Raw genomic sequence first — 25,199 nt, forward strand, 5'->3', positions numbered from 1 at the left:
TGCACATTTCAGTCGTAGTTGCCGACTTCGTTGTGTTAAAAAAATTGTTCAAATGGCTCTGAGCACTATGGGACTTAACATCTATGGTCATCAGTCCCCTAGAACTTAGAACTACTTGAACCTAACTAACCTAAGGAGAGCACACAACACCCAGTCATCACGAGGCAGAAAAAATCCCTGGCCCCGCCTGGAATCGAACCCGGGCGTGGGAAGCGTTCGTTGTGTTAACATCAGCACATCCACGGGTCGTCGGTTGCAGAGGCCCATAGTTAAGAGTTTTCGGTGTTCTGTGTGTTCTGACACACTTGTACTCTGCCCAGTATTAAAGTCTCATGGTGGTTCCGCAACAGTTCGCTGCCTGTCCTGTTTTACTAGACCGCCCAGCCTACGACGTCTGACATGTGTTATGAGGTCGATATTTGTAATGAGGGGTGGACGCCCTGCCACACGACGCCTGGACGTGGTTTCCCCATGGTTTCGCACAGCTGAACACCCGACATGTCGTGAAGTCACCGAAATGCTCCTGTCAGCCTCCGGCTCATCACAATCTGCTCTCGGTCAAGCTGAGATAGACCTCTCGCTCATACTGATTTCGCGCCTCTCAGATTCTACACATGGACGACACACTCACTGATACCACATGAATCGTGGGTGTGGTTGACTACCAGTCACACGGGTTTTCATCGATAGTAGATCGGTGATCACAATGTTCTGGCTTATCACTGTATATTGCCACACTAACAATTCGGATTTGTAAAGTGTTCTAATGTTAAGAAGACTGCTTACACCAACAGACAAAATGAAGCTATTGCATTAGGTTATAAATTACAAGATACTGGTATTTTTTGTTGCCTGTCAAAAACCATGGTAAATCACAACATACCCTTAAATAAATTAAAATATTTGCGGAGTATCATAAAATGTTACAAAATGTTTAGAGACCTTCTTCTCTGTCAGCAAACAAAGAGTGTCATTAAGGAAGAGGCACGTATTAAGTTATCAGTCAAATTCAAATCGGCACTAATCATGTCCCGTGTCCCACAGTGTTCCATCGTAGGGTCCTTACTTTTTCTTGTGTATATCAACGACCATCCATCTGTAACGCTACCATGTGCCGTGCTTGTTTCACTTAGTGATTAAACAAATACTATACTAAATGACGAATGACGTTTAGTCTCAGAAGGATCAGTTAATGATTTTTTCATGGACATTAATGAATCCCACCTCGCCAGTTCTTTTTCAACAGACTTTGAAAAAAAACACTAGATGCAGTTTGGAGCTTGTAACATGTTTCCCGGTAGTATATGCCTAAAACAACAAAGACAACAAAGACATATAAGGAGTTCAAGGTGCTATATTTTTGGAATTATTAATTCATAATAAATACAACTGAATGCCCCGAGTAATCTCTATTTGCAATATGAAAGTTGTCAGACATAGGACACAGAAAAACTAGCCCACTATGTTTACTTTTATTCCACAATCTGGTACTGAACTATTTATTGGGGCAACTTATGAAGCTAAGCTAAAGTTCTCCTGGCCCCAAAAGGTGTAATCATATTTATTTGTGGTGTGAAATCTAGAGCATCCTGCAGAGTCCTTGGGGTACTAACTACTTCTCACCAATATCTTTACTCCGTAATGAAATTTATCATTAAAAACGTATCTCTTGTTTAATAATACAGCTCAGTTCATGTAATCACAATAAAATTGACAAAAATTTAAAGTCACTTCTATCCAGAAAGGTGTCCTTGTTCAGGAAAACATATTTTCAATGACTTGCTAGCAGACATGGATACTCTAACTGCTAATGAAATTCACTTTAAGAGAAGTGTAATTCTTAGTAGAACCAACTGACATTTATATGTTACTAGCAATTTGAAATAATTCTAGTTTTAATACCACCTAACGTCTGTAGAAATTCAGTGCAGTAATGCGTTCTTTGTCAGTAAGAACTGCAAAATAGATTTTCAGTTTGGCAGTGCGAGGCTACAATATCCTAAAAATTATAATATGTACCTCAGTGTGTTGAACATCTACATGTATTGTGACAACCTTTTTCTCTTGAGGACCATTTCGCTTAAGATCCGAAGACACATTTTTCTTCTTAAAAATTTATTGTGCATTCCTGTTTTTCTGACGTCTTCTACATCCAGGATGATATCCTCTCTATGGATCTATTGGAATGAAAAGTAAATTTAATCTAACATAATCTAATCCTTTAGTATTATCTCATCTAATCTCGCTCTGTTTGTGGACGAGACTCAGAGGATGGCAGCGGTGCCCCTATTAATGTCTTGTTCCCCTACAACCAGAAGGAATTCGGTATAGGTTCACCTTCTGCTGCACTGCACGAAAAGTAAGCTTACGGAAGGTCGCCCAGGTTTGTTCACTACACTGATGTGTAGCTATGAAGCAAAATTCAGTGTATGTATAAAGTCTCCGATAGCAATAAATTTTCAAATCAAGAAGTAGCGTGACGTTTCCATCAAAAATCTCACGTCCCCTTCCTATCACTTTTTAGCCAAAGTTTTTATTCGAATTTACACCACAGGACCAAATTACCTTCACCATAGGCAAGTCTCGTACAGGACGACCTGTTGATGTCAGTGTAGTGGTCTGCAGCTGGACTGGTGTAGCGGATGTTTTGCCTGCCTCCGAACAGCTAACGACCTGAGTATAATCGTATTGTACAGGATGGGCGTATGGGCAGGCGGTGGGCATTATGGAATGATTAGGATTATTTTTATAGAAAGGCCATTTATTGGCTAAAGCATGTTGAAAGGAGCTACATAGGCCTAGGGAGGTGAGGGTGAGCCAGAGCTTAGAGTTTGGCGAGACATTGTTCGCGAAGCTACCGAAAGTTGTTGTCTGCCAAAACTAACTCCACAGTGCCGCAGCACCGGGACAAGCGGGAGATGTTCAATGCTACAGGTCGCGCACCCGACTCGCGGGTGAGCAAGAATACAAGAGAGCGGGCTCGGCGACGGGCGGCCGGGTATTTTCGACGCACCACGCGGCTTCCGCAGCCCTGATTGGTCAAGACCGAGCAAACCGTGCGGGCGGCATGGAACTTTCCAGAGCGTTGTCTGCTAAGCGACGCCTGGGGCGGCGTTACCTTGTAAGCAGATGAGAAAGGCGCGTGGCCAAGGTTCCCTTCCTCGGTGCCGTGGCTTGGCCGTAACGGAAACATGAAGTTACCGTTTGAAAGATCATACAATAAAGTAAAATCCCTTATTCTCTGGCTCATTCTTTACAATATGTAAAGAAGTTCACAATTTAGCTTCTCAAAACTTGGGCAAAGTTGCACTGTTCATAATAAACGCCACAGTAAAAGAGAAATTCGTAATGTATACATTTAGTGATAGTGACATGATTATAATCATATTTTAAACAGTTCACAATTCAGATACGCAAATTTCGAGCAAAGCCTCAATGCAAATAAAAAGTTGCCACAGTAGCATATATGGTAAATTAATAATACACACAGTTTAGTGGGAATAAATGGATATCGTTATTGTAAGTCCGATCATCCACGACAGATAAACGCCACAGTAAAGGAGAAATTCGTAATGTATACATTTAGTGATAGTGACATGATTATAATCATATTTTAAACAGTTCACAATTCAGATACCCAAAATTCGAGCAAAGCCTCAATGCAAATAAAAAGTTGCCACAGTGGCATATAAGGTAAATAAATAATACACATAGTTTAGTGGGAATAAATGGATATCGTTATTGTAAGCCCGATGATCCACGACAGATTACGAACATGCACTAAGTTCAGTTCAATGTTATAGCTATATTAATGTTAATGCATCGAAGCGGTGGCCTCCGGAGATATGCAGTGTAGCCGAAATGGGATCCCAACAGATAGAGAAAGTGTTCATTCAATTGTTCAACTTTATACCGTTGGGTCTGTAATATAGGTGCGAGTAATCCCAGGCGAAAAAATATTTAAGTAATTTTGGTGATGTAATGGTGCCGACTCCATTGTATCTCGTAATTGTTCATCCTAACTGGATTTCCTTCAGCTATAGATGCAAGGCTGAAAAAAAGAGTGTGATGTGGCATCCAATAAAGAGGGACATTTAATTAATCTTTCTCTGCTTGATCGAGTGTAGACGAGCAGCTATTTACCGTATAGTACCTAACTTTATGGGAGTGACGTTCAGACTGTGTTGCAGGATTTGCGTTGTTAGTAGTGTTAGTGTTATGACTGTCCCTTAGACGCCGGTAGTGGCACGGCAACACAGGGTTTAAACACAAGCGTCAAGTGTGCACTACAGCTGTAGACAGTCAACATGGGTACGGAAAAGGTGAGCAGGGCTTTACTCATAGAGCTGTTTTATCAACGCATTAAAGGAATACGGAGAGGTCGTCTTTCCTCGCCGGGGTTGAAGAACGTTATTCGGAAATTTGAATTATCTATCCACTAGGGTTTTGCTCCTGGAAGTGGCCGACGACCAGTTGCACCACATATTGTTCAAGACGTTACTGTTGCCATGGTTGAGGGTACTGTACACGATGTGCGATCTCCAGGCAATGCACGAGCTGTGTCATGAGAGCTGAACATTCCGTGGTCCCCCAATATGAAAGTGCTGCGAACAAATACGGAACGGTAGCTCTAGTGCTGTCCCAGGCTGTCGTGGATGCAGATGGCCTTCACACTGAACAACGTTTGTACCCCGGTACGTAAACATGTCACGCAGTTAACTAATTTTGACCTATCATGTGGAAATTAAAATATGTTTCTTGCAGTCGTTTATTCTTTATTTCTCTTCGGCGTGTTCTTACAAAAGCTTCCACAAAGTTTCGTTGTCCTACGATCATTCGTTTCTCATAGCTGAATGGTCAGCGTGACAGACTGTCAATCCTAAGGGCCCGGGTTCGATTCCTGGCTGGGTCGGAGATTTTCTCCGCTCAGGGACTGGGTATTGTGTTGTCCTAATTATCATCATTTCATCCCCATCGACGCGCAGGTCGCCGAAGTGGCGCCAGATCGAAAGACCTGCACCAGGCGAACGGTCTACCCGACGGGAGGCCCTAGCCACACGACATTTCCATTTCCATAGGGTCATCTCAAGTAGTGAAAGTTTTGTTACTCAATGTGTTTGTCAGTAGCGTTACTGTACCTTGTGGAGTACCTCAGAAGCGTCTCCGGTAGCGAGAAGTCACCAAATGAAAAATTACCATTTCGAAAAGGTTACTGACTGTAGCTTACGTACGAAACTTTCTTTTACTTTTCCTTTTTCATTTCGTCTCATTTTATCTCTTCTTTTTTTGTAATACAATTTAAAGAAGTGCCCTCGGAGTATTTGGAGGCGGCATGTCTGAATACAATCTCAATTTAGAGAAACGAAGGATAGTCTTTCACAGACTATCACATTGCTTCGGAACCACTGTATGGGAATAGAAGTTTACCCCGTAATATGAATTACAAAAGTGATGGAAATGTTAATATCGTCCAATACAGCTCTCGAAGCAAATTGTATCTTTTGACGATTAAATACAGTTCTCGTAAATAATGATTTGATAGCACTTTACAAAACCTTTCGGACGCTGACGTTTGAACAGCGGTTAAGGAAAGAGTGAAAAATTGTGTGGGGCTGTGACAAAGTTAAAGATAACACATTTTTGAATAGCTAAGCAAGTATTATTTTAAGTAAACATTCTTATCGTAATTGGGGCAATAGGAACAAAAAAGAATTATGATGAAAGATGACAAATGCCCGTTATCGTCATACAGTGCTTGTGAAATTCCTCTTCCTTTGTCACAAATACTTTTCAAATAAATTGCTTTTTGATATGATTTGTTGAGTGTCTATGCCCGATTTCTCTTCACCTTTAGTCATTTACTGGTTTACATTTCTTTTCTTTTGACAGCTGTGGAAGACAAAGTTGTTAACGTGTATCTTTGCACCCAACCAGGAAGAATTTCAGTCGCTGACTGCAATGAAGGTGAACACCTTAGCGTCTGTACAGACTTTCGTGTTCAGTACAATAAAATAACAGTTTATTGGACTTTAGTAACAGTATGGTTCTCACACAATTTTGTCTTCAAGTAGCTTCTTTTCCTACCTATTTTGAGTTCTGTAATGGATATGTGATATGTCATTGCATGTTTATCCGGATAATGTTCTCCAGCATCCTCTGATGTGGCGGTATTACTACACCACCTTACAAGTGTTTCATAGTGCATAAGGAAGAGGCTTACTGTGAAAAGAGGCGAAACGTTCCTACAAGAGTAACTCAACATTTAGTACCACCTCCTTCATATATAAAACTTACTGATTACTTCGGTAAAAAGCGAGAAAATCAAGCGTGAAAGAGAAGACAATGAAACTCTTAGTGCTACAGGACTTAACCCTTGCCTTATGCCATAAGCTGAAGAGACGTTCCTGAACACCAGTATCTGAACTAGTTTTGTTTTCTGTTTGTTACTTACACTGGATACAACACAACTTCACCTGGAGTGATGTCGGAAAATCATGAGAAAAATTAAGTTCCAACGGGTATCTATACCTCGATCCTCCATATTCGAGTCCAGCTTCTTGAATCGTGCGACACCCTTTCTGTACTATCTTTCTGTAGGTCGTCAGTCTTCGGGCAAGTATGGTAAAGTTCCACTACAACTTACTCTCTTTGGCCCGCCTCATTCTCTCACTGGAACTCTCGCCCCCTATGAGTTTAATTACTCTCCCCTACAGTTTCTTCCCTGTGTCCTAATACGCACCTCATTATAATGTCACTTATTCTAATCTGTGTTTGCGACATATTCTTTTCTTTGTCAAAAAAGAAAATGGTTCAAATGGCTCTGAGCACTATGGGACTTAACTTCTGAGGTCATCAGTCCTCTAGAACTTAGAACTACTTAAACCTAACTAACCTAAGGACATCATACACACCCATGCCCGAGGCAGGATTCGAGCCTGCGACCGTAGCGGTCGCGCTGTTCCACACCGTAGCGCCTAGAACCGCTCGGCCTCATCGGCCGGCTTTTCTTTGTCGATTGTACAGAGAACATCCTTATTTATCTTACGAGTCCACCAAATTTGACAATCCTTATTTAAAAACATGTCTCAAATGTATCTATTGTCTTCCTTGGCAATTTTCTTATGACCTATTGATCACTTCCATACAATGTTGTGTTCCAAAGGATCAGAAATTCCATTTTAACAGACGATTATTAGGTCGCTTTCTTGTCTTTCTGTCTTTTTGGTACAAAGTTTCCAAACGATTTTAAATTAACTTCCCTAAGAACTAGACGCTTGAAATTTTTAACCTGGTTTAGAGATGGACGACAATGCAATATTAACTAGCTTTCCTATCTGTCTGATCCACCTATCGCCCATAGGGGTGGGGATGGGACAGAAACGGTTGCTAATGCCTGATATCTCAGCTGTCCTCCAGGACTGGCATGTTGTGTGTGTAGTATCAGAATGCATTCCAGGCTGGAAGCATGGGACTCGATGACGGCCGCTAGATGGCACTGCTACATCTGTGAACGCTAGTATCGCTCTGCAGGGTTAGCCACATGGTACTACAAAACCATGCCTACCTTTACAGCAAATTAGTGCTCGCAGCCACACTACACAGCTAGCCTCGCCACAACTCTGGACTAAGTTATGAATGTATTACAGTCTCATATCATTCTCATAACACACTTGGTTTGGTCTCAGAGCTCACTGCATTACTCATATGAACTTTGTTAGTCTGTCATGACATCTGCACTGTCCATTTTCCTCTCATTGCTGTCCTGTTTCTCGCACTCGACTAACCACTGTCTTTTCCCTTGGCCAGTTGGTCAGTCTCTGCTGGTTCTTTGAGTCGTTCATGATCTTTGTCAGTTTCTGGTCACAATGGTTTTCAACAAGTAAAAAACCTTATAAAATCATACAAAATTAAATTTGCTTCCTTTATACTAATATTTAGGAAATTCACAATTGGAATGGTTGATATATTTTTAGTAGGTATACATATATCAATGTTCTAATTCAGGTATGATCAGGTGAAAAGATTTTGAAACATACCTGAAATATAACATATGTCTCTCCATAATCTTTAAAACCCTTTGAGAAAAATTGAACTCAAAAGAGAAAAAGAAAGAAATAAAAATCAATTTTTATTATAACACATTTTCAAATTAGACCGAAGGCATAAAATAATTTCCCCTAGGCTCAACTAGATTCCTGACTCCATACCGTTCGTTCTCAAAATTTGTAATCGTGAATTTTAGTAGCTTTGAAAATATTTCTAAGATTTAAAAGGAAAAGAGTGGGGTGCAAGCAACACACATCAGATTCATGAATAGTTCATATCATAACTGTTACCTATTGCAAGCGCCTCATATTCCTTGTTATAAATATTGTACAAGTTTTCATACCTATTAAAAACGCACAACCATAAATTTTTAGAATTATCTGTACGCATTTGACAATCAGTATGGGCCTATGAGAAATTATTTTATAATTTTTAGTCAGATTTAAAAACTTGTTATATGAAATACATATTTTTATGTAAATAAAGATACAAATTATGGCACACTTTTGATACTGGTACACTTATTTTGGACAGGAAAGCCTTGGCTGGCTGCACTAATCACTTTCTTTGTCCTTCTTGCTTTGTCCATCATGTGTTAGTGTGCTTCAAAGTAGTAAAAATACTTTCCTCTCTATATTTCGTGATCCTAAATTTCATGTTAATGTCATTTGTGTTCCTAATCGCTATTTAGTCTTTCTCCAATTTACTCCCTATCTATAGCATGTGCTCATCAGGTAGCTAAATCCATTTGCTTTCACTGACGACAGCTACGTCATTGGCGAATGTTATCATTGATATTTTTCCACTCTGACTTTTAACTGCGATCCTGAACCTGTCTTTTCTTTCCGCTAATGCTTCTTTGGTATACAGATTGAACAGTAGGGGAAAAACTGCTCACCCGTGTCTCACACCCCTTGTAATCCGAGTACTTTGGTCTTTGTTTTGCATTCTTATTCCTCTTGGCTCTTTTAACTTTCTATCTGTTTTTTTAAGTTGTCGAATCTGTGATTTTTCTTAACTCTTGCTGAATTATAAAATGCAACGTGAGAGCTGCAATCGCTATGTAACATATCTTCATTTTCTGTTTCATTATATTGAAATTTATTTTTTCCACCTACTTGTATGCATGAAATGTTAAGCTTTTTCTATAGTGTACTCCATGCTTTGTAAGGCTGTTTTTTTCTTTTAAGTCTGAGAGAGGACAAGTTACTCCTCCACCTATTTTTTGTATACAGAAAATTATTAAAGATTTCATTACAACCTGACACACCTTGAACGAGACTCTAGAAAGTTAATGGCCTGAGCAGACATTGATGGAGCCTTGTGGATTGCTAAAAGCATAAGATATTTTTATGGTTCTTCGGTCGTAGAAATGCATGTTGGAATTGAAAGCAATTGGCGGCGAGGCCATCCCTCAGTAAATCTTGCCTGACCGATCCACAGCTGTACAGGGCAGCCCCTTGTCAAGACAGGTCTCCAACAGAACAATGTTGCAGTACCTGCAATGGCACCAGTGGAAACCTGTTCCGGGGTCAATGGTCTGAAGGAAAGCATCTGTCTACACAGTGGAGTTGTAAACTGGACACTGTGTGCAGAGCCACGTGTAATAAAAATTCACACGTTTTCGTGGTCAGTGATGCTGAAAATAGGCCTGTGAACCAGTTCCATCAGCTGCCTCGGTTGTACAAGAAACTTCAGCATCTGAGAAATGTTTACAGGTAGAATCTCTATTACATCTCATAGCCAGGACTATCAAGCTCCAAGGCACAGGCGATTTAGACAGAGATCTTTAAGATTGTATATGTTTGCTTGTTGTTGTGGAAAGAGACATGACCTCAGAGAAAATCATCTTCCCCCTATCCAAAAACTGAAAAAAGGCAGTTTCTTTGTTTTCCAGAGATATAGGTGTCTGAAATCTTGCCCTGGTTCTACATGATTTTGTGCTGTCGTGTGGGAGGAGAGATTTAGCTCCTCTAGAGCCCTGTGATTGGATCAAGATGGGTGTCGTTTGTGCACGTAGCAGGAAAGCGAATCTTTTTCTGGAGAGGTGCGAAGCACGCCAGTGCGGGACTTTGGTCTGGAAGCAGTTTTGGTCGAAGCTCTGGCTTGTGAGGTTGGTACTTGGGACCTGTCGTAAGACCAACTTCACCTGCGAGTAGTTAAGAGTTTCGAACCTGTGGTGAAGTTCTTACTGTGCCGACATTGTGACTTCAAACGTCTCGGAACACTGGTTTGATAAGGGCACAGTTATTCGTTTTTGGTTTACCAGTCTTGACGAGTGGTATCTTTGTGCATTCTGTCATGTAAGTGAGCCAGATTGGTCCTTGGTACGACCAGCGAACAGATGTTGGGTTGGGTTGATTTGGCGGAGGAGACCAAAATGTGAGGTCATCGGTCTCATCAGATTAGGGAAGGATGGGGAAGGAGGTCGGCCATGCCGTTTCAAAGGAACCATCTCAGAATTTTCCAGAAGCGATTTAGGGAAATCACGGAAGACCTAAATCAGGAAGGCCGGACGCGGGAGTGAACCGTCGTTCTTCCGAATGCGGATCCACTGTGCTAATTACTGTGTCACCTCGCTCGGTGACAACGGGAGTGTCCCACAATGAAATGTACCATGATTTCAGGGCTCTGGTCTGCCTGATCGCTAGACTGTGAGATTTTTTCATTTCTTTTGTGGCCGTGATCGATTCACAGGTGTCACCTCCAAGTCTCACTTCTGCAGTACACATCTCACCAGCTGGAAGTTACATTACCGCACGAAGCAAACTGGGTAACGTACTGCTGCTCTGGCACTGTCAGGGTGTACAGATCTCAACCGCCACTTGCTCTCAGCTGCACCTATGTAGAGAAACTAAAGTATTTGATAAATCAAAGTCTGCTCAGCGTCACATCAATTCAGATTGCGTTATCCACATTTTTAGGGCCAGAGTACTTGACTCTCTTCTGCCACCCAGCAGCCTTGTCCATTGTAGTGTCAAACCACCTTTTAGTTGTTTACAGTATTCAAACAATAACTTGTTTAGCATAATTTATGTCTTTTTTTTAAAAAAAATGTTGTTAGAACACTAAACTTATGCCAACACAATCAATCACTTAAACAGTCCCCACTAGGGCTCCCTTTCAGTTTCACTCTATTTTTTGAGGTATTTGCAGTCTGCTAATGCCCTTGAAATGCCGGAATATCACTTCTGCCGTCTTCTTAAAGTTTCTGTGGACAATTATTCAAGAAAATAATAATTTTATAAGCTATAATGAAAATCCATGGTGTGCCATGTAAATCAGATTATGTAACAAATTTCGTCTTTTAAGTCACAGTACTAGACAAGTAAATATTACAAGGGACAACAACGTTTCAAGATGCGAATCTGAGAATTGGTTTTTTCATCGAAAATGATTTTAGGCCCAGAAAGCAATGATAGTCAGTAGTAAATTTAATTCATGGCATGGCACAAGTGCTTGAATAGTGTGTGTGTCTCGTACTTTGATTACTACAAAGATATACCTAGGATTTTAACAGTAACAAATGACCATTTTGTGCATGTGCTCCATCCGAAGATTCGCAACGTGTTTTTACTATTTTTACAACAGGCACACAATCACCATTATTGAAGCATTTGCTAAATGAAATAAATCAGTATATATCAGGACATATGGCTCTTTCGGATGAACGTACTTATATTTTTCAAGGGAAACAATTAGAAGTTTTTCTTTAACATTCCCGATATTTTACGAATATTCTCGAATGTTTTTCTGTATTGTAGAATATACTCCAACGTTCTAGAATACTACTTGGACATGGCACACATTGTATTGATTACACTCCTGCAAGACCGTCGTCACCGATGAGCTATGCAACATCGTAAAAATAGAGGAACAACTGATCGAAACGTCTATCCGCTTACAGAAAGAAATTACGTAAACACCGAACAAGTGCAAGAAGAGATGAAGTAGTTCCACAACCAATTAATGACTGTAGGAATTGGTATCTGGCGAATAAAATGTATTTAAATTTATTGATATGCTGATGAACTAAGAGGAAAGCGTAAAGTTCACAACAGCATTTCTAAATTTATTGAATGTTTCTAAAATATCTTCGCAGAAAAACTTGTACAAAACGTCATCGAAATGGAAATCTTAACCGAAAAGAACAAGTATTCATACCACGCATTCCACTGATGTCACTTAATTACGCAGCAAATTTTAAAATCATAGTATTTTTGAAATATTAGCATACAGTATGAGCATGAAAAAAGAACAAAGGAAAACCTTCCAATATTGCAGAGTGAATCGGAAAGATTCCTGTTTATCAAAAGGCAAGTTGCATATGCGTCCCTGCGCTCGAAAACTAACACCAAATGTAATGTATAGGAATATGCGCCGAATAAGGTAGATGCTACACGGATCAGATGCTTTATGGCACCGTTTTCTTCCAGCTCAGAGAACAAATGGAAAATAAGCGAAATGAGTCTTTTTCATCTAGTCATTTTGAAACAGTGTTTATAAATTTACATAGCAAAACTTCAGATACAAGTTCCACACGAGTAATTTGCTCGTCACATCTCACAATTTCTTGGTACTTTTAAATATACGTAAACTCCTAAATGGTTCTTAAGTGTCCCATATGTGATATCTACTGTGCTGCATTTACAAACCTTAGTAACTCGAACAGTCACACCGAACAGCCCATGGAACAGTGGTTGTGGAGGCTGGAAGAAAGAAAGACTTGATTGAGTTATATCACGCAAATAATAAGACACAGGGCAATTTTCGCACGAAAATATGAAACTTACACCTTGGTGGTCTACACACAGACACACACACACACACACACACACACACACACACACACACACACACGGAGAGAGAGAGAGAGAGAGAGAGAGAGAGAGAGAGAATGAGAGAGAGAGACAAATAGCTATGTATATGCGTCATTAGTACTTTTGAAATCACACACGAAACTAGTAGTACACAACAACATAAGCAGTGACATGTCACTCGTAGTGTCTAAAAAAAGAGGAAATAGTAAGATCGTTAAAAACCATGATCCAATCTCAAACCAAATAGGACAGTTCAGCGCATACCGGCTCGTTTGTCGGCTGAAAGATCGTTGCATGCAGTTACTGCTATTCCTGTCGGGTCGACGTTGGGTCACGTTTCTACTTTAGGGCAGAACTGTGCGGAGGTTAAAGTAGTAGTGGGCTGGCAGACAGAGAACAATCATCAACAACGTGGACCAGCGTTGGAAGACTGCCTAAGAAAAGCTTAAGAAGCCAGTGGCAGAAGATCGGAAACTTGAAGAAGACCTCCGCTGCATAATCAGCTCGGTGGACGACGGCAGCTGCTTAAAGACTATAGGTACATATTCAACCATCCTTACGTGTTGCTTTCAGATACTCATTTGTGAAGTTATTAGAACACCATTGTTATACACTGCCTGACAAAAATTTAAGCATACAGTTGGGAAGGAAGAAGAAAATTGAAACTTCAAGGGTACGTGATTTTATCGCCATGATTACGAATTCAAATTTACAAGGAACTTGGCGGCATGAGCCCACTTATAAATATGACGTTGCAACATCTCTTCCCTGGATGCATGTACTGATTCCATTCGTAAAGGTGTCGAAGCCTTCCCGTCCTCGCCTGGCCCATAACTGTTATAATTGGTCGTTAATATCATGCATAATGGTACAGGAGGGAAACTGAAGTCCGAGATAATCTCACATATTTTCTATGCAACATCACACTTGTCGTATTAGAACGAGCATTGTCCTGCTGATAAATGACATCGCAGTACTGTTGCGTGAGAGGGATAAATGAGGACACGGAACGTTCCTGACATACTGGTAGTGCAATGACAGATCCCTCAGTCAACAGCTGCCGTAACCTAAGTCATACCAGCAGGATTACCACATTATGATGTCAAGAGTAACAGTGCTGTAACTTTCCGAAATATTGGAAGAATGTTACTTACCTGCAGGTCGCCACCATATTCGCTGACGATGGCCATCCAGGGTGCTGCAGAATGCTGAGACATCACTGAACACAACGCGATGGAATTCATCAGCAGTCCAGAATTCCTGATCACTGCGGCACTCCACATACAGCCTTTTGTGTTGTGTTAGTCATAGCCCTCGTTCGGCTGCTGCTAGTCTCCAGCCAGTTGTGTGGAATGACGTAGAATACTCGAGGAGTCCATCACTTGTTCTTGGATTTCCGGCGCTGACGTGAAGGTGTTACAATGTGTTTGGTGTACAGTACTGTGATCCTCCCTCGTGGTGGTTAGATGTGATCGACGGAACCTTGACAACGAGTGTAGCTGCGTTATCCAAGGTACGGCAGTTGCCTGCAACTGTTACTGCTTCCGAAGGCACTGCTCCAGCAGCAGCCGCAACGTACAGCCAGAAACGGGCTGGAAATGCTATTGTCACTGATCAACACGAGGAAGAAAAAGGAAATAAATAATGATTCTGATTTGCTATAATATTTGAATAACAGGCACCTTCTAAAAGACGGCACAAAATTGTGACCTCATTTTAAATGTCAGTCAGTTTTCGCATGTTTTGCAACTGCAGAAAATTATATGCAGAAAATTGTAACGTGTATACGCTTCAAGGAACTCACCAGTGCAGCCGAAAACTTCCTGCGGCGTTGATTTTCTCTTGTTAACCAGTTGCAGATAATATCAGTCTGTACTGACTTACTCTTAAACATTTTTCCATTTGTCTCTCCATCACGAAGTTCCGTATGCTTCTTTTTGTTTGACTCAGATAAAACAGTGGCGTGGGATGCCCTCATACCGGTACCCATGTTCAGTGGAGAAATGTTTCCATCATCTGCTTTTGCAGTTGCCTTTAGATATTGTGGATGCTTTCTCCCTTTCACTCTGTTCTCCTACGCAACAAATTTACTTATTGGAATTCGTGTTGAACTGTATCCACGAAAGCCGAGTTTGGTTTCGCTGAGGCATTTGATCGTGTTCCAAGCTTCTTTCCCTTCTACTTTTCCGATATATGTCCCAAATATATAGTGGAGCAACTCGTCGTGGCATGGACCCAACAAATCGTTGCAAATACCCTGGAGAAATACTGAGCCATGCGGCTTCTATAGCCGTCCATAATTGTCAAAGGATTTAATGGGCGAACGCTTATATCCCATAAATTTTCGACCGGATCTATGTAGGGTGATCTCGTTTGCTAAGTCATTTGCTCGAAATGTAGACAATGTTTTTCACACCAGCCACGAACAATTGTGGCCCGGAGCATGCTGCATTGTTATCCATAAAAATTCCGTCATTGCTTGGGATCACGACGTCCATGAATGAGTGCAAATGGTCCCCAAGTAGCTGAACATCCAGAGGGCTCAGTCTCTTTTTCTTCTGCTGCTGCTGACTAAGGTTGTCGTTGTTAGTCTGTCTCATTCCGTGGATTTACTGGACCAACTGCTATCCCATATCTTGGGTCGTTGTCCGAGAGGTCGTTTCACTAGGGATCGTCCGTGTTTACAAACTTTAGCTAGTCTTGAAGGGCCCCCTTTCACAACATCGAATTACTTTTTCTTGTATTCATCCATTGATTTATATTTTGTATACCACACTGTTCCCTTATCGACACATTTGTTCCTTTGTCCCACATGGCTACTCTTTGATTCTGCGTCATTTCCACTGCGTAAATTTTTCTTTTACCTTTCTCGTTTTTTCTCTAGTTTCTGGTGTATATGTCAATATAGGAGGCACCATTGCTTTGCATATTTTTATTTTGCTCTCGGTTGTCTTAAATTTGTTTCTTCATACGGTACTTTGCAGGCATTCAGTTACCCTTACTGCTTTTTTCACTTGAATTTTCACTTCAATGTTAAGTCCATATACCTGGCGATGGCAGCCCTAGATAATTAAAGCTCATCACTTGTTCAATTGACACATCACCTACTTCTAAGCTACGTTGTACAGGTGCTTTTGATATTATCATACTCCGTTTCCTAGGTGAGATTGACATGTTATATTGATAAGCTGTTTTATTAAATTGGTGAAGTAACGTTTGTAAATTTTCCTGGTTGTTTGCTATTAATACAGTATCACCAGCATAGCACGTAATATTTACCGTTTTATTTCTCATTTTACAACCCAGATTCTTTCGTACGTCATCAGTGATGTGGTCCATTTCTAAGTTGAACAAGTGTGGGCTAATGAGTCTCCATATCTAATTACTTATACATCGATTTTCAATAAACCCATTGGCGTTATCTTGCCGATTAAGGTTTCAATTGTGCCCTACACAGATCTGCATCCTGTCTTTAATTACTGATGTTAGTTTTTCCATTCTCTTCGTATCTTGACTTCCTTCAGAATACTACCAAACAAAGGATGAAGCTGTTGATATAATGCATGTCCCCTGTATTTTATTAATTCACTATATATGCCACCTGGCCCTCGAGATCTCGTATTTTTAAGTCTTTTCATAGCAATTAGTATTTCGTCCTATGAGAAGTCTATTTGCTTTTCATTTTCTGTGCTCTGGTGACTAGTTTCAATTTCCAACTTTGCGAAGTCCTTATACTGAAATTTAAAATAATTCTCCCACGAAATTTTGCTTACATTGAGTATGTGAATGTCTTTTTAATATCGTTGTTTCGCTTTTGGAGCATTCACCATACTTCTTTCTTTTCTGATCCATTAAGGTCTTGTTCCATAACTTTTGCTCATGTCTCCCAGTAATTCTCATATTTTCCGAATATCCGAGATCACCCTGTCGCGAATGATCTTGTAGACCGTATAATCGTCTTGACTTTGACTGGCTTTACATTTTAGAAATGCTTTCTTTTTCTGACTAGCCAATTTTCTAACATTTTGGTTAAGCCATGGTGTTCTGTATGTGGTTTTACCTCCTGTCACATTCATCTTTTTCATGTCTGAAGCTCCTAGTGCTGTCTCTTATATATTTGATCTGAGAGTAGCCCATCTCGCCTCTACGTCTTGTTTGTGTAAACACGGGTTATTAAGGTTTTTCTAAAACCTTAGTACTCCCATCCTCTATAACTTCAATTTTCTTCAGTCAGCCTCTCTCGTTTTTTGGTCTAAGTTTTATGTGTAATTAACACATTACCAGTCCATGATCAGATCCTACAGTCAGTGATGTTAACGTTCTCACATATTTCACTTGGATGAATGGCTCTTTTGGTTATGATGTAATGAATAATCGAGAGCTCATCTCTTGTATTACTCTAAGTCTATTTATGCTGTGGCTTAAGGTCTAAGTAGTCGTTATTAGTAGGGAATTCATTCAATGCACAAAAATGAATTAGGTGTTCTTTACTTTCATTTTAATGCATTAAGTCTTTGTTTAATGCCTGCAGTAATCGAATGGCCAATACGTCAATGCAGATCTCGCAGGAGCAAAATTTTTCCTGAATAGTGTCAATTACAGCTTGAAGATTGTTGTAAATCATTTCTCTTTCTTGTTCAGGTCGTCCCACATCAGGTGCGTAAACAGAAAGTATGTAAAGTATAGATTCATTTACCGCATTGTCATCTTTACTGTCCTTTCGTTGACATAGGCAACGTCATTAACGTTATTACACCTATTCAAACGCTTTATTAATAAACATCTAATAGCACGTTGAGGATTGGAACCCTAATTCACAAGAAATTTAGTAATTTTCTCTTACGATTAAACCTTTCCCTTTTTTATTGCTCAGTCATAGCATACATGCTTATTTTATGCTCTTCAGTTTCCATAGTAGTTTCCTGTTCTTTATTATTCCACGACGCTAAATTTCACTTAGAAGCTCTTAAATGCATTATTTTCCGATACTTTGTCCTTTTCCGGGGCATCGTCGTCATGATTTTATCTGTCCTATTCCGAGGCATATTACTATTTCCCCCCAGACAGATTGCTAGTCTCGCCCTGGAACCCCCAACCTGGAGGACAAAGGTTTTTTTTCTTCTGAAGCCCTAAGAGGGCTGCCATCACTACGGCTCTCGGAGCCCCACCTCCCCTGAAAGTAGATAGTGAAGAGGAAAATGAAAGACATACTTGCGCCTCGAAACCTTATATCGTTAGGGTAGAAAACACAAGAGATGGCCAAGGGAGGCCGACAGGATAGAAAATAGAAGATCCTTACACAAATAAAAGGAATTAATGTCAGATTTAGCTAAGTGCTCACATGAGTGCCACCCACATACTCACAAGAGTGGAGTCTCTTGGGGTGGCTACACTTCGTCCGGAATCTTTCGGAGTGACCAGTCTGGCATGGGTGGTCTTGCCAGGAGCATGGCTCTGTGGATCATTGTCACACAAGTACATACACACACACCCACACACACAGACCACATAAACCTCCCCGCCAACGTCAAGGTGGCAGTCCATGGGGAGGGAGCACCCTGACCATTTCATGAAAACAGAGCCCACACCATTATGGAGCCGCCAACAGCTTACACGGTTTCTTGTTGACAACTTGAGTCCATGACTTTGTGGGACCTGCGCCAAACTCAAACTCTACCATCAGCTCTTACCAAATGAAATTGGGACTCATCCGACCGGGCCGCGGTTTTCCATTCGTCTAGGGTCGAACAAATATTGTTGCGAGCACAGAAGAAGCGCTGCAGACAATGTCGTGCTGCTAGCAAGGGCACTCCCGTCGCTCGTCTGCTGTCATAGCTCATTAAAACCAAATTTCACTTTACTATCCTAACGGATGCGTTCGTCTAGCGCCCCAGATTGACTTCTGTAGTTATTTCAACTAGTGTTGCTTGTCTTTTAGCACTGACACTCTACAAAAAACACCGCTGCTCTCGGTGGTTAAGTGCAAGCCGTCTGCTACTGCATTGCCCGTGTGAGAGGTAATACCTGAAATCTGATATTCTGGGCACACTCTTGACGTGGTGGATCGCGGAATATTGAATTCCCTAACGAATTCCTAAATGGAATGTTCCATGCGCATTGCTCCAACTACCATTAATTCCCGTCGTAAGGCGATAAGCACGACGGAAACCTTGGGAAACCTTTTCACGTGAATCACCTCCTTGCAAATGACAGCTCCGCCAATGCACTGCCCTTTTATGCCTTGTGTACGTGATACCATCTCTATCTGCATATCGGTGTCCCATAAATTCTTCCGTGTCAGTGTATGTATGTTGGACTGATTGAATTTTCTGGTGTAGCTGGAAGTAGGAGAGTAGGAGAGAGCCCTTGTGGACGTAGTATCACAAGGCTTGTGTATCTGGCGGTCCATTGGTGGTTTCGGATAATCGTAAGCTCTGTTCGTCATGCAGAGGCGGTAACCTTTTTGAGAACTTGACTGTATGTTAGGAACGAACTTTATGATCTCCATCCAAAGGCTGTTAATGTGTGCGTGGAGATATTTTCCCAGAGCACGGATTTATCACTTCTTGGGAAATATGGTTCGTTTCATGTTGTGATGTTCACTATTACGTGAGTTTAGTTTTTCGGGTATGTACTTCATGGTCGCATGCAAGTCGACGTGTGAGTGAGTGCATTTTCCAGGGCAAGCGGTCATCACGTTTCGAGAAATCGAGTTGGTTTGATGGTGTTATTTCCACAGTTACATTATTTTTTGTTTCGGATTTGTACTTCATCTTCACATTCAGGTCAGTGTGTGAGTTAATGCGCATTCCGGAGCACAGTGATATCAGTATGGCGGCACTTCACATTCTGGCACGATACGAACGTCACTTCCTCTTTTACTGATCTACTTTCACTTTTAGGCAATTGCCGTCCACTGTCATAACAGGTGTTATGCAATTTAATAGCGGAAGCGCCCAAGGGCATACGATGTCGCAAGCTATTTCGCAACAATATCTAGGCTCTGGAGCCTAAAACGTTCCGTGTTCAATCCCCTGCATGTGAAATTAGCTTAATTTTCATGTAATTTAATCGAAATTTCGCAACAACGGTGCAGTTAGGCGAAGCTGCATAGCCCATAGGACTTTAAAGTTCGACCCCTGCGTATGTTAATTAAGCGTTGACTGGTGACGTCATCTGCTGCCAACAAAAAAAAAATACGTGAATATTTGGCTACTGCAAAACCTTTGCACATATTGTGAAGTGTACATAGGAGCTACAAACAGAAGCATTAACATAAGGTTTAAGGAACATGACAACAATTGTCGTCCAGAAAACTGGTATCAAGTGCCAATATAAGATCGCGAGATGGGAGCGAATTCACTTCTCGAAAGATTTTAACATTATTCGGTTATTATTGTGCAGAGAGCACACAGAAATTCAAAATGACAGATAAACTTTCGCAAAGAAGAAAGGGGATTGGAAAGAACATGTGTGATACTACAGTAACAGTATCGCTAAGCGATACTCTTCTTTTTCTACCACTACTTTATGCTTAATTTATTGATCGTACTGGACATAAGGGCTAGGAAGGAAAACTTTGTATTTCTTCAACTGCCTATTTAACGTTGAATTCGTGAGCTACTAAGATACAAGTACCTTCTTGCGTTATCCTCATGAAGTCTTCTATATAATGTGATACGCCTCCAAAGTCTCAGAGAAATTTTGGTGAATTCGTTCAAATATTTGAGAAAACTTTGCTCTATTTTAACTACTTCTACACTGTGTAAAATAATTAGATCACAGCAAAATTTTTTATATTCAGACTTGGTGTAAATTATATGATCATTTAAATCGTCTTTCAACTTTTCCAAGGGTAGGAAACCTGATAGATATAACCTATTGCACACCAAAGCCTGATGTTCTCACTTCGACAGTGTTATGGTTGTACACAGAGGTCAAATTCAACAGTCTTTCTCTTACTAGTTAGCGAAAGTAATGGGCACTGCAATCACTCGACTTCTTTGATTACGAGTCTGTTTATTAACTACAGATAGCTGTGACGAAATTCCCTAAGATTATACGTTTGCTGCGTTATGCAAAATTATTTGACTGTCGACCTTCCGTACTTACACACAATAAGCAACAACATTTTATGCAACAGCAGTTAAGTGTCACTTGCCCACGCTAACAGCTCAGTCTGTTGTTGTTGTTGTTGTTGTGATCTTTAGTCCTGACTGGTTTGATGCAGCTCTCCATGCTATTCTATCCTGTGCAAGCTTCTTTGTCTCCCAGTACCTACTGCAACCTACATCCTTCTGAATCTGCTTAGTGTATTCATCTCTTGGTCTCCCTCTACGATTTTTACCCTCCACGCAGCCCTCCAATACTAAATTGGCGATCCCTTGATGCCTCAGAACATGTTCTACCAACCGATCCCTTCTTCTAGTCAAGTTGTGCCTCAAATTTTTCTTCTCCCCAATTCTATTCAATACCTCCTCATGAGTTATGTGATCTAATCTTCAGCATTCTTCTGTAGCACCACATTTCGAAAGCTTCTATTCTCTTCTTGTCTAAACTGTTTATCGTCCATGTTTCACTGCCATACATGGTCACACTCCATACAAATACTTTCAGAAACGACTTCCTGACACTTAAATCTATACTCGATGTTAACAAATTTCTCTTCTTCATAAACGCTTTCCTTTCCATTGCCAGTCTACATTTTATAACCTCTCTACTTCTACAATCATCAGTTATTTTGCTCCCCAAATAGCAAAACTCCTTTCCTACTGTAAGTGTCTCATTTCCTAATCTAATTCCCTCATCATCACCCGACTGAATTCGACTAAATTCCATTATCCTCGTTTTGCTTTTGTTGATGTTCATCTTATATCCTTCTTTCAAGACACTGTCCATTCCACTCAACTGCTCTTCCAAGTCCTTTGCTATCTCTGACAAAATTACAATGTCATCGGCGAACCTCGAAGTTAAGTATCTTAATTAAATAAAGCAAAAAATGCCAACTCTTGCCCACTACTTGCTCTGTAAAACATGTCGGCGCGACAATGCGTTCTGCAGCGGTGTGATGACGTCATGACCCCACCATTGCGTAGATACGTATAAACTTTTCAGATTGCTGAGCATGTATTTCTCGGAATCTGGTATCTGATTTTATACTGTCTCCAGCTTTAGGAGACGACACCTGAGGAACAGAATCGTTTTTTGGACCAAGACCCAGTGCCCATAAAACAAGAATCATCATTTGAACAAATAACTGCAGTGAAAGCCTGCATTGTGTGATCAGTATTGATGCTATGACAGAGAGTGGTCGCGTAGACGAAGGAGTTGGTTGCGCATGTTATCAGCCGCTATTGGTGACTGGGCAAAGAAGCTCGGTGTGCACATTGAAACGGCTCGTCTGTCGCTCGCGCCTCAGTGGCAGCACATCGTTTGAAGCTGAGAGAGAGAGAGAGAGAGAGAGAGAGAGAGAGACCGCCTCCCCGCTGACGGAGCGGACAGCAGACACGGGGATGACTGCGCCCATCAGCAGCGGCGACAAAACACTGCGGAGGGCCCGCCGGTGACGAGGAAGCGTCCGCCCGCGGCCGCAGCGGTGGTGGTGGCGGCGGCCCACATCGATTTCCGAAGCGAGCTGCCAGGAAATGAACATCGCGCGCCGGAGGTCCATCGCCTCTACTTAGCGGGAGACACTCTGACCGTGTTATTCGGCGGCCGAGATCCTGCTCATCGAGACCAAGTAACGAAAAGCTGCGAGTCGGCAACGTTTTTCCCTTCGCGCTATCATGGCGATACCAGTGATTATCCTATTTCAAAGATTTTGATGTACCAACTCCAAAAACAACGATCCGTGGTCTAGGTGTAACGTGTTTTACTAGTAATCAAAACATCATCGGCCTTGATTTCGAATTCAGCCACTACTCGGCCTTGTCAAAGAGGGCGGAAGAGTGGACAGAGGTTCTGGGATCTATCTTGCCCTTACAATGGGAAACTCCCTCAAAAGGCAGAAGGATCCGCAGTGATCAACGGCATGAAGATGCAGAGGGCAATAAAAACCAATCGGTGAAACACACATAATGTATATCAACAGGACATGAGGCCTGTAATTGAAGAAGTGTCTTGATTATGTCTCCATTAGCTGAAGATTCCGGAATAGTCCCCCATTCGGATTCCCGGGAGGAGACTCTAGTGTGGAGGTGACCACGACAAAACCATTTGAAAACCAACGATGATATAACACTCAGTGAGTAGGAGCATGGAATGTCAGACTGAAAGTAGTAAGAATGCTATAAAATCTAAAAAGGGAAATGAAAAGACTCAATTAAGATGTAGTGGGGTCAATGAAATGCAATAGAAATGAGCTACGGATTTCTGGTCAGACGAATATAGGGTAAAATCAACAGCTGAAAAAAGTGGTATAATGGGTGAAGGATATGTTATGAATAGGAAGATACAGCGTTACTGTGTACAATTCGATGATAGGACTGTTCTCATCAGATTCGACGGTAAATCAACACCAACATCGATGATATACGTGCCGAAGTCACAAGTAAAGGATGAAGAGATCAAGAAAGCAGGGCGTATACGTGGATACTGAACGAATAATTCAGTATGCAAAGAAAGATGATAATATAACAACCATGAGGAACAGGACGTGGTTGTTCGGTGAGGCGTAGGACAAGGGGCTATGGCTTGGCAGTACGAATGAGAGATGAGAAAGACTAATGGAATTCTGCAGTAAATTTCAGATGGTAATGACGAATACTCTGTTCAAGAATCACAAAAGGAAGAATTATATTTCGAAAAGGCATGGAGACGTGGGAAGATACCATGTGGATTAATTCATGGTCAGACAGAGATTTCGAAATCGAACATTCGATATTAAGAAGAACGAAGGAGCATATATAGACTCCGACAACAATTTAGTAATGATGAAGTGTAGGTATGGGTAGAGGTAGACTGAAGTTTAAGAGATTCAGTGTCGGGGACGTGGAACAATGAAGTACTGAGGAGGAAGAGACGCTTTCCAAGTTCGCTAACCATATTGATACTGCGACAAGTAATATCAGAGTACCGCTGCCCGGTTGGCCGTTCGGTCTAACGCACGGATTTGCAGGCGGGAAGGAGCGCCTGGTACCCGGCACGAATCCGTCCAGCGGATTTTTGTCCAGGTCCGGTTAACCGGCCAGTCTGTGGATGGTTTTAGGCGGTTTTCCATCTGCCTCGGCGAATGCGGGCTGGTTCCCCTTATTCCGCCTCAGTTACACTATGTCGGCGATTGCTGCCCAAACAAGTTATCCACGTATGCGTACACCACCATTACTCTACCACGGAAACATAGGGGTTACACTCGTCTGGTGTGAGACGTTCCCTGCGGGGTCCACCGGGGGGTCGAACCGCACAATAACCCTGGGTTCGGTGTGGGGCAGCGGAGGGGTGAAGTGGACTGCGGTCGTCGTCGTGGGGTTGTGAACCACTGCGGCTGCGACGGGGACGGAGCCTCTCCGTCGTTTCCAGGTCCCCGGTTAACATACAATACATACAAAATCAGAGTAGGCAGTTCAGTTGAAGAGGAGTGGACATACCCTCATATCAGGAAAAACAGAACAACATGAACGACCAGAGACAGACATTCATATTCACATTACGCGTACATTAGTATGTTTTGCATAAATGATTTGCATTTCAGTCACCCCAGTGCAGCATGCATCCCGCTACCCAGTAGGCACATCGTCCGCCATTGGCCCTGATAACTTGTTCCATACGCAATGGTATCGACGCATATAAGGCGCGAATGGCGTTCTGTGGAATAGGACTCCATGCTGCACTCAACTTGTTCCAAAGTTCATCTGTGGTGGTTGGGGCTGGGTGACAGCCTGCACCCAGCGTTTCATCATATCCCACACATTTCCGATTGGAGACAACTGGGGTGATCTGGTGGGCCAGAGCAAAAGCCTGACATCCTGTGACCACAAGAAGGTCGGGTTCGTGCAACAACAAGTGGTCGTGCATTGTCTTGCTGAAAAATGGCGTGTGGGATGTTGTTGGAGATAGTTTACGGCTACAGGTCACAGTATGTCATTCACGCAGGTCACACTTGTCACAGTGCCCTGGACACAAACCAACTGTGGGTTGCAGTGGTACCCAAAAGCGTCCCACACCATAAGACCTTGAGTTGGCGCTGTGTGTCTAGTGTGAACACAGTCACTGCGATGTGGCTTCCCCTGTCTGTGGCGAACCAAAATGCGGCCGTCGTTTTCAAACGAACAGAGACTGCATTCGTCCGGAAACGATACCTAACGCCACTCCTGTCTTAAGTGACGTCTAGCATGT

The 25,199-nt window shown here is 41.7% G+C and overlaps 1 long non-coding RNA gene across 1 annotated transcript in view; it reads right to left on the minus strand.

The window, feature by feature from the left end:
* LOC126475319 (uncharacterized) overlaps window positions 1-25,199 on the minus strand; it is a 649,294-nt gene that overhangs the window by 308,574 nt on the left and 315,521 nt on the right. The window contains exon 2 of the long non-coding RNA XR_007586701.1: window positions 12,702-12,755. This is a non-coding gene — a long non-coding RNA (uncharacterized LOC126475319). The remainder of the gene's footprint in view (window positions 1-12,701; window positions 12,756-25,199) is intronic.

This window comes from Schistocerca serialis, chromosome 4 (genome assembly GCF_023864345.2).
Source record: "Schistocerca serialis cubense isolate TAMUIC-IGC-003099 chromosome 4, iqSchSeri2.2, whole genome shotgun sequence".
NCBI lineage: Eukaryota > Metazoa > Arthropoda > Insecta > Orthoptera > Acrididae > Schistocerca > Schistocerca serialis.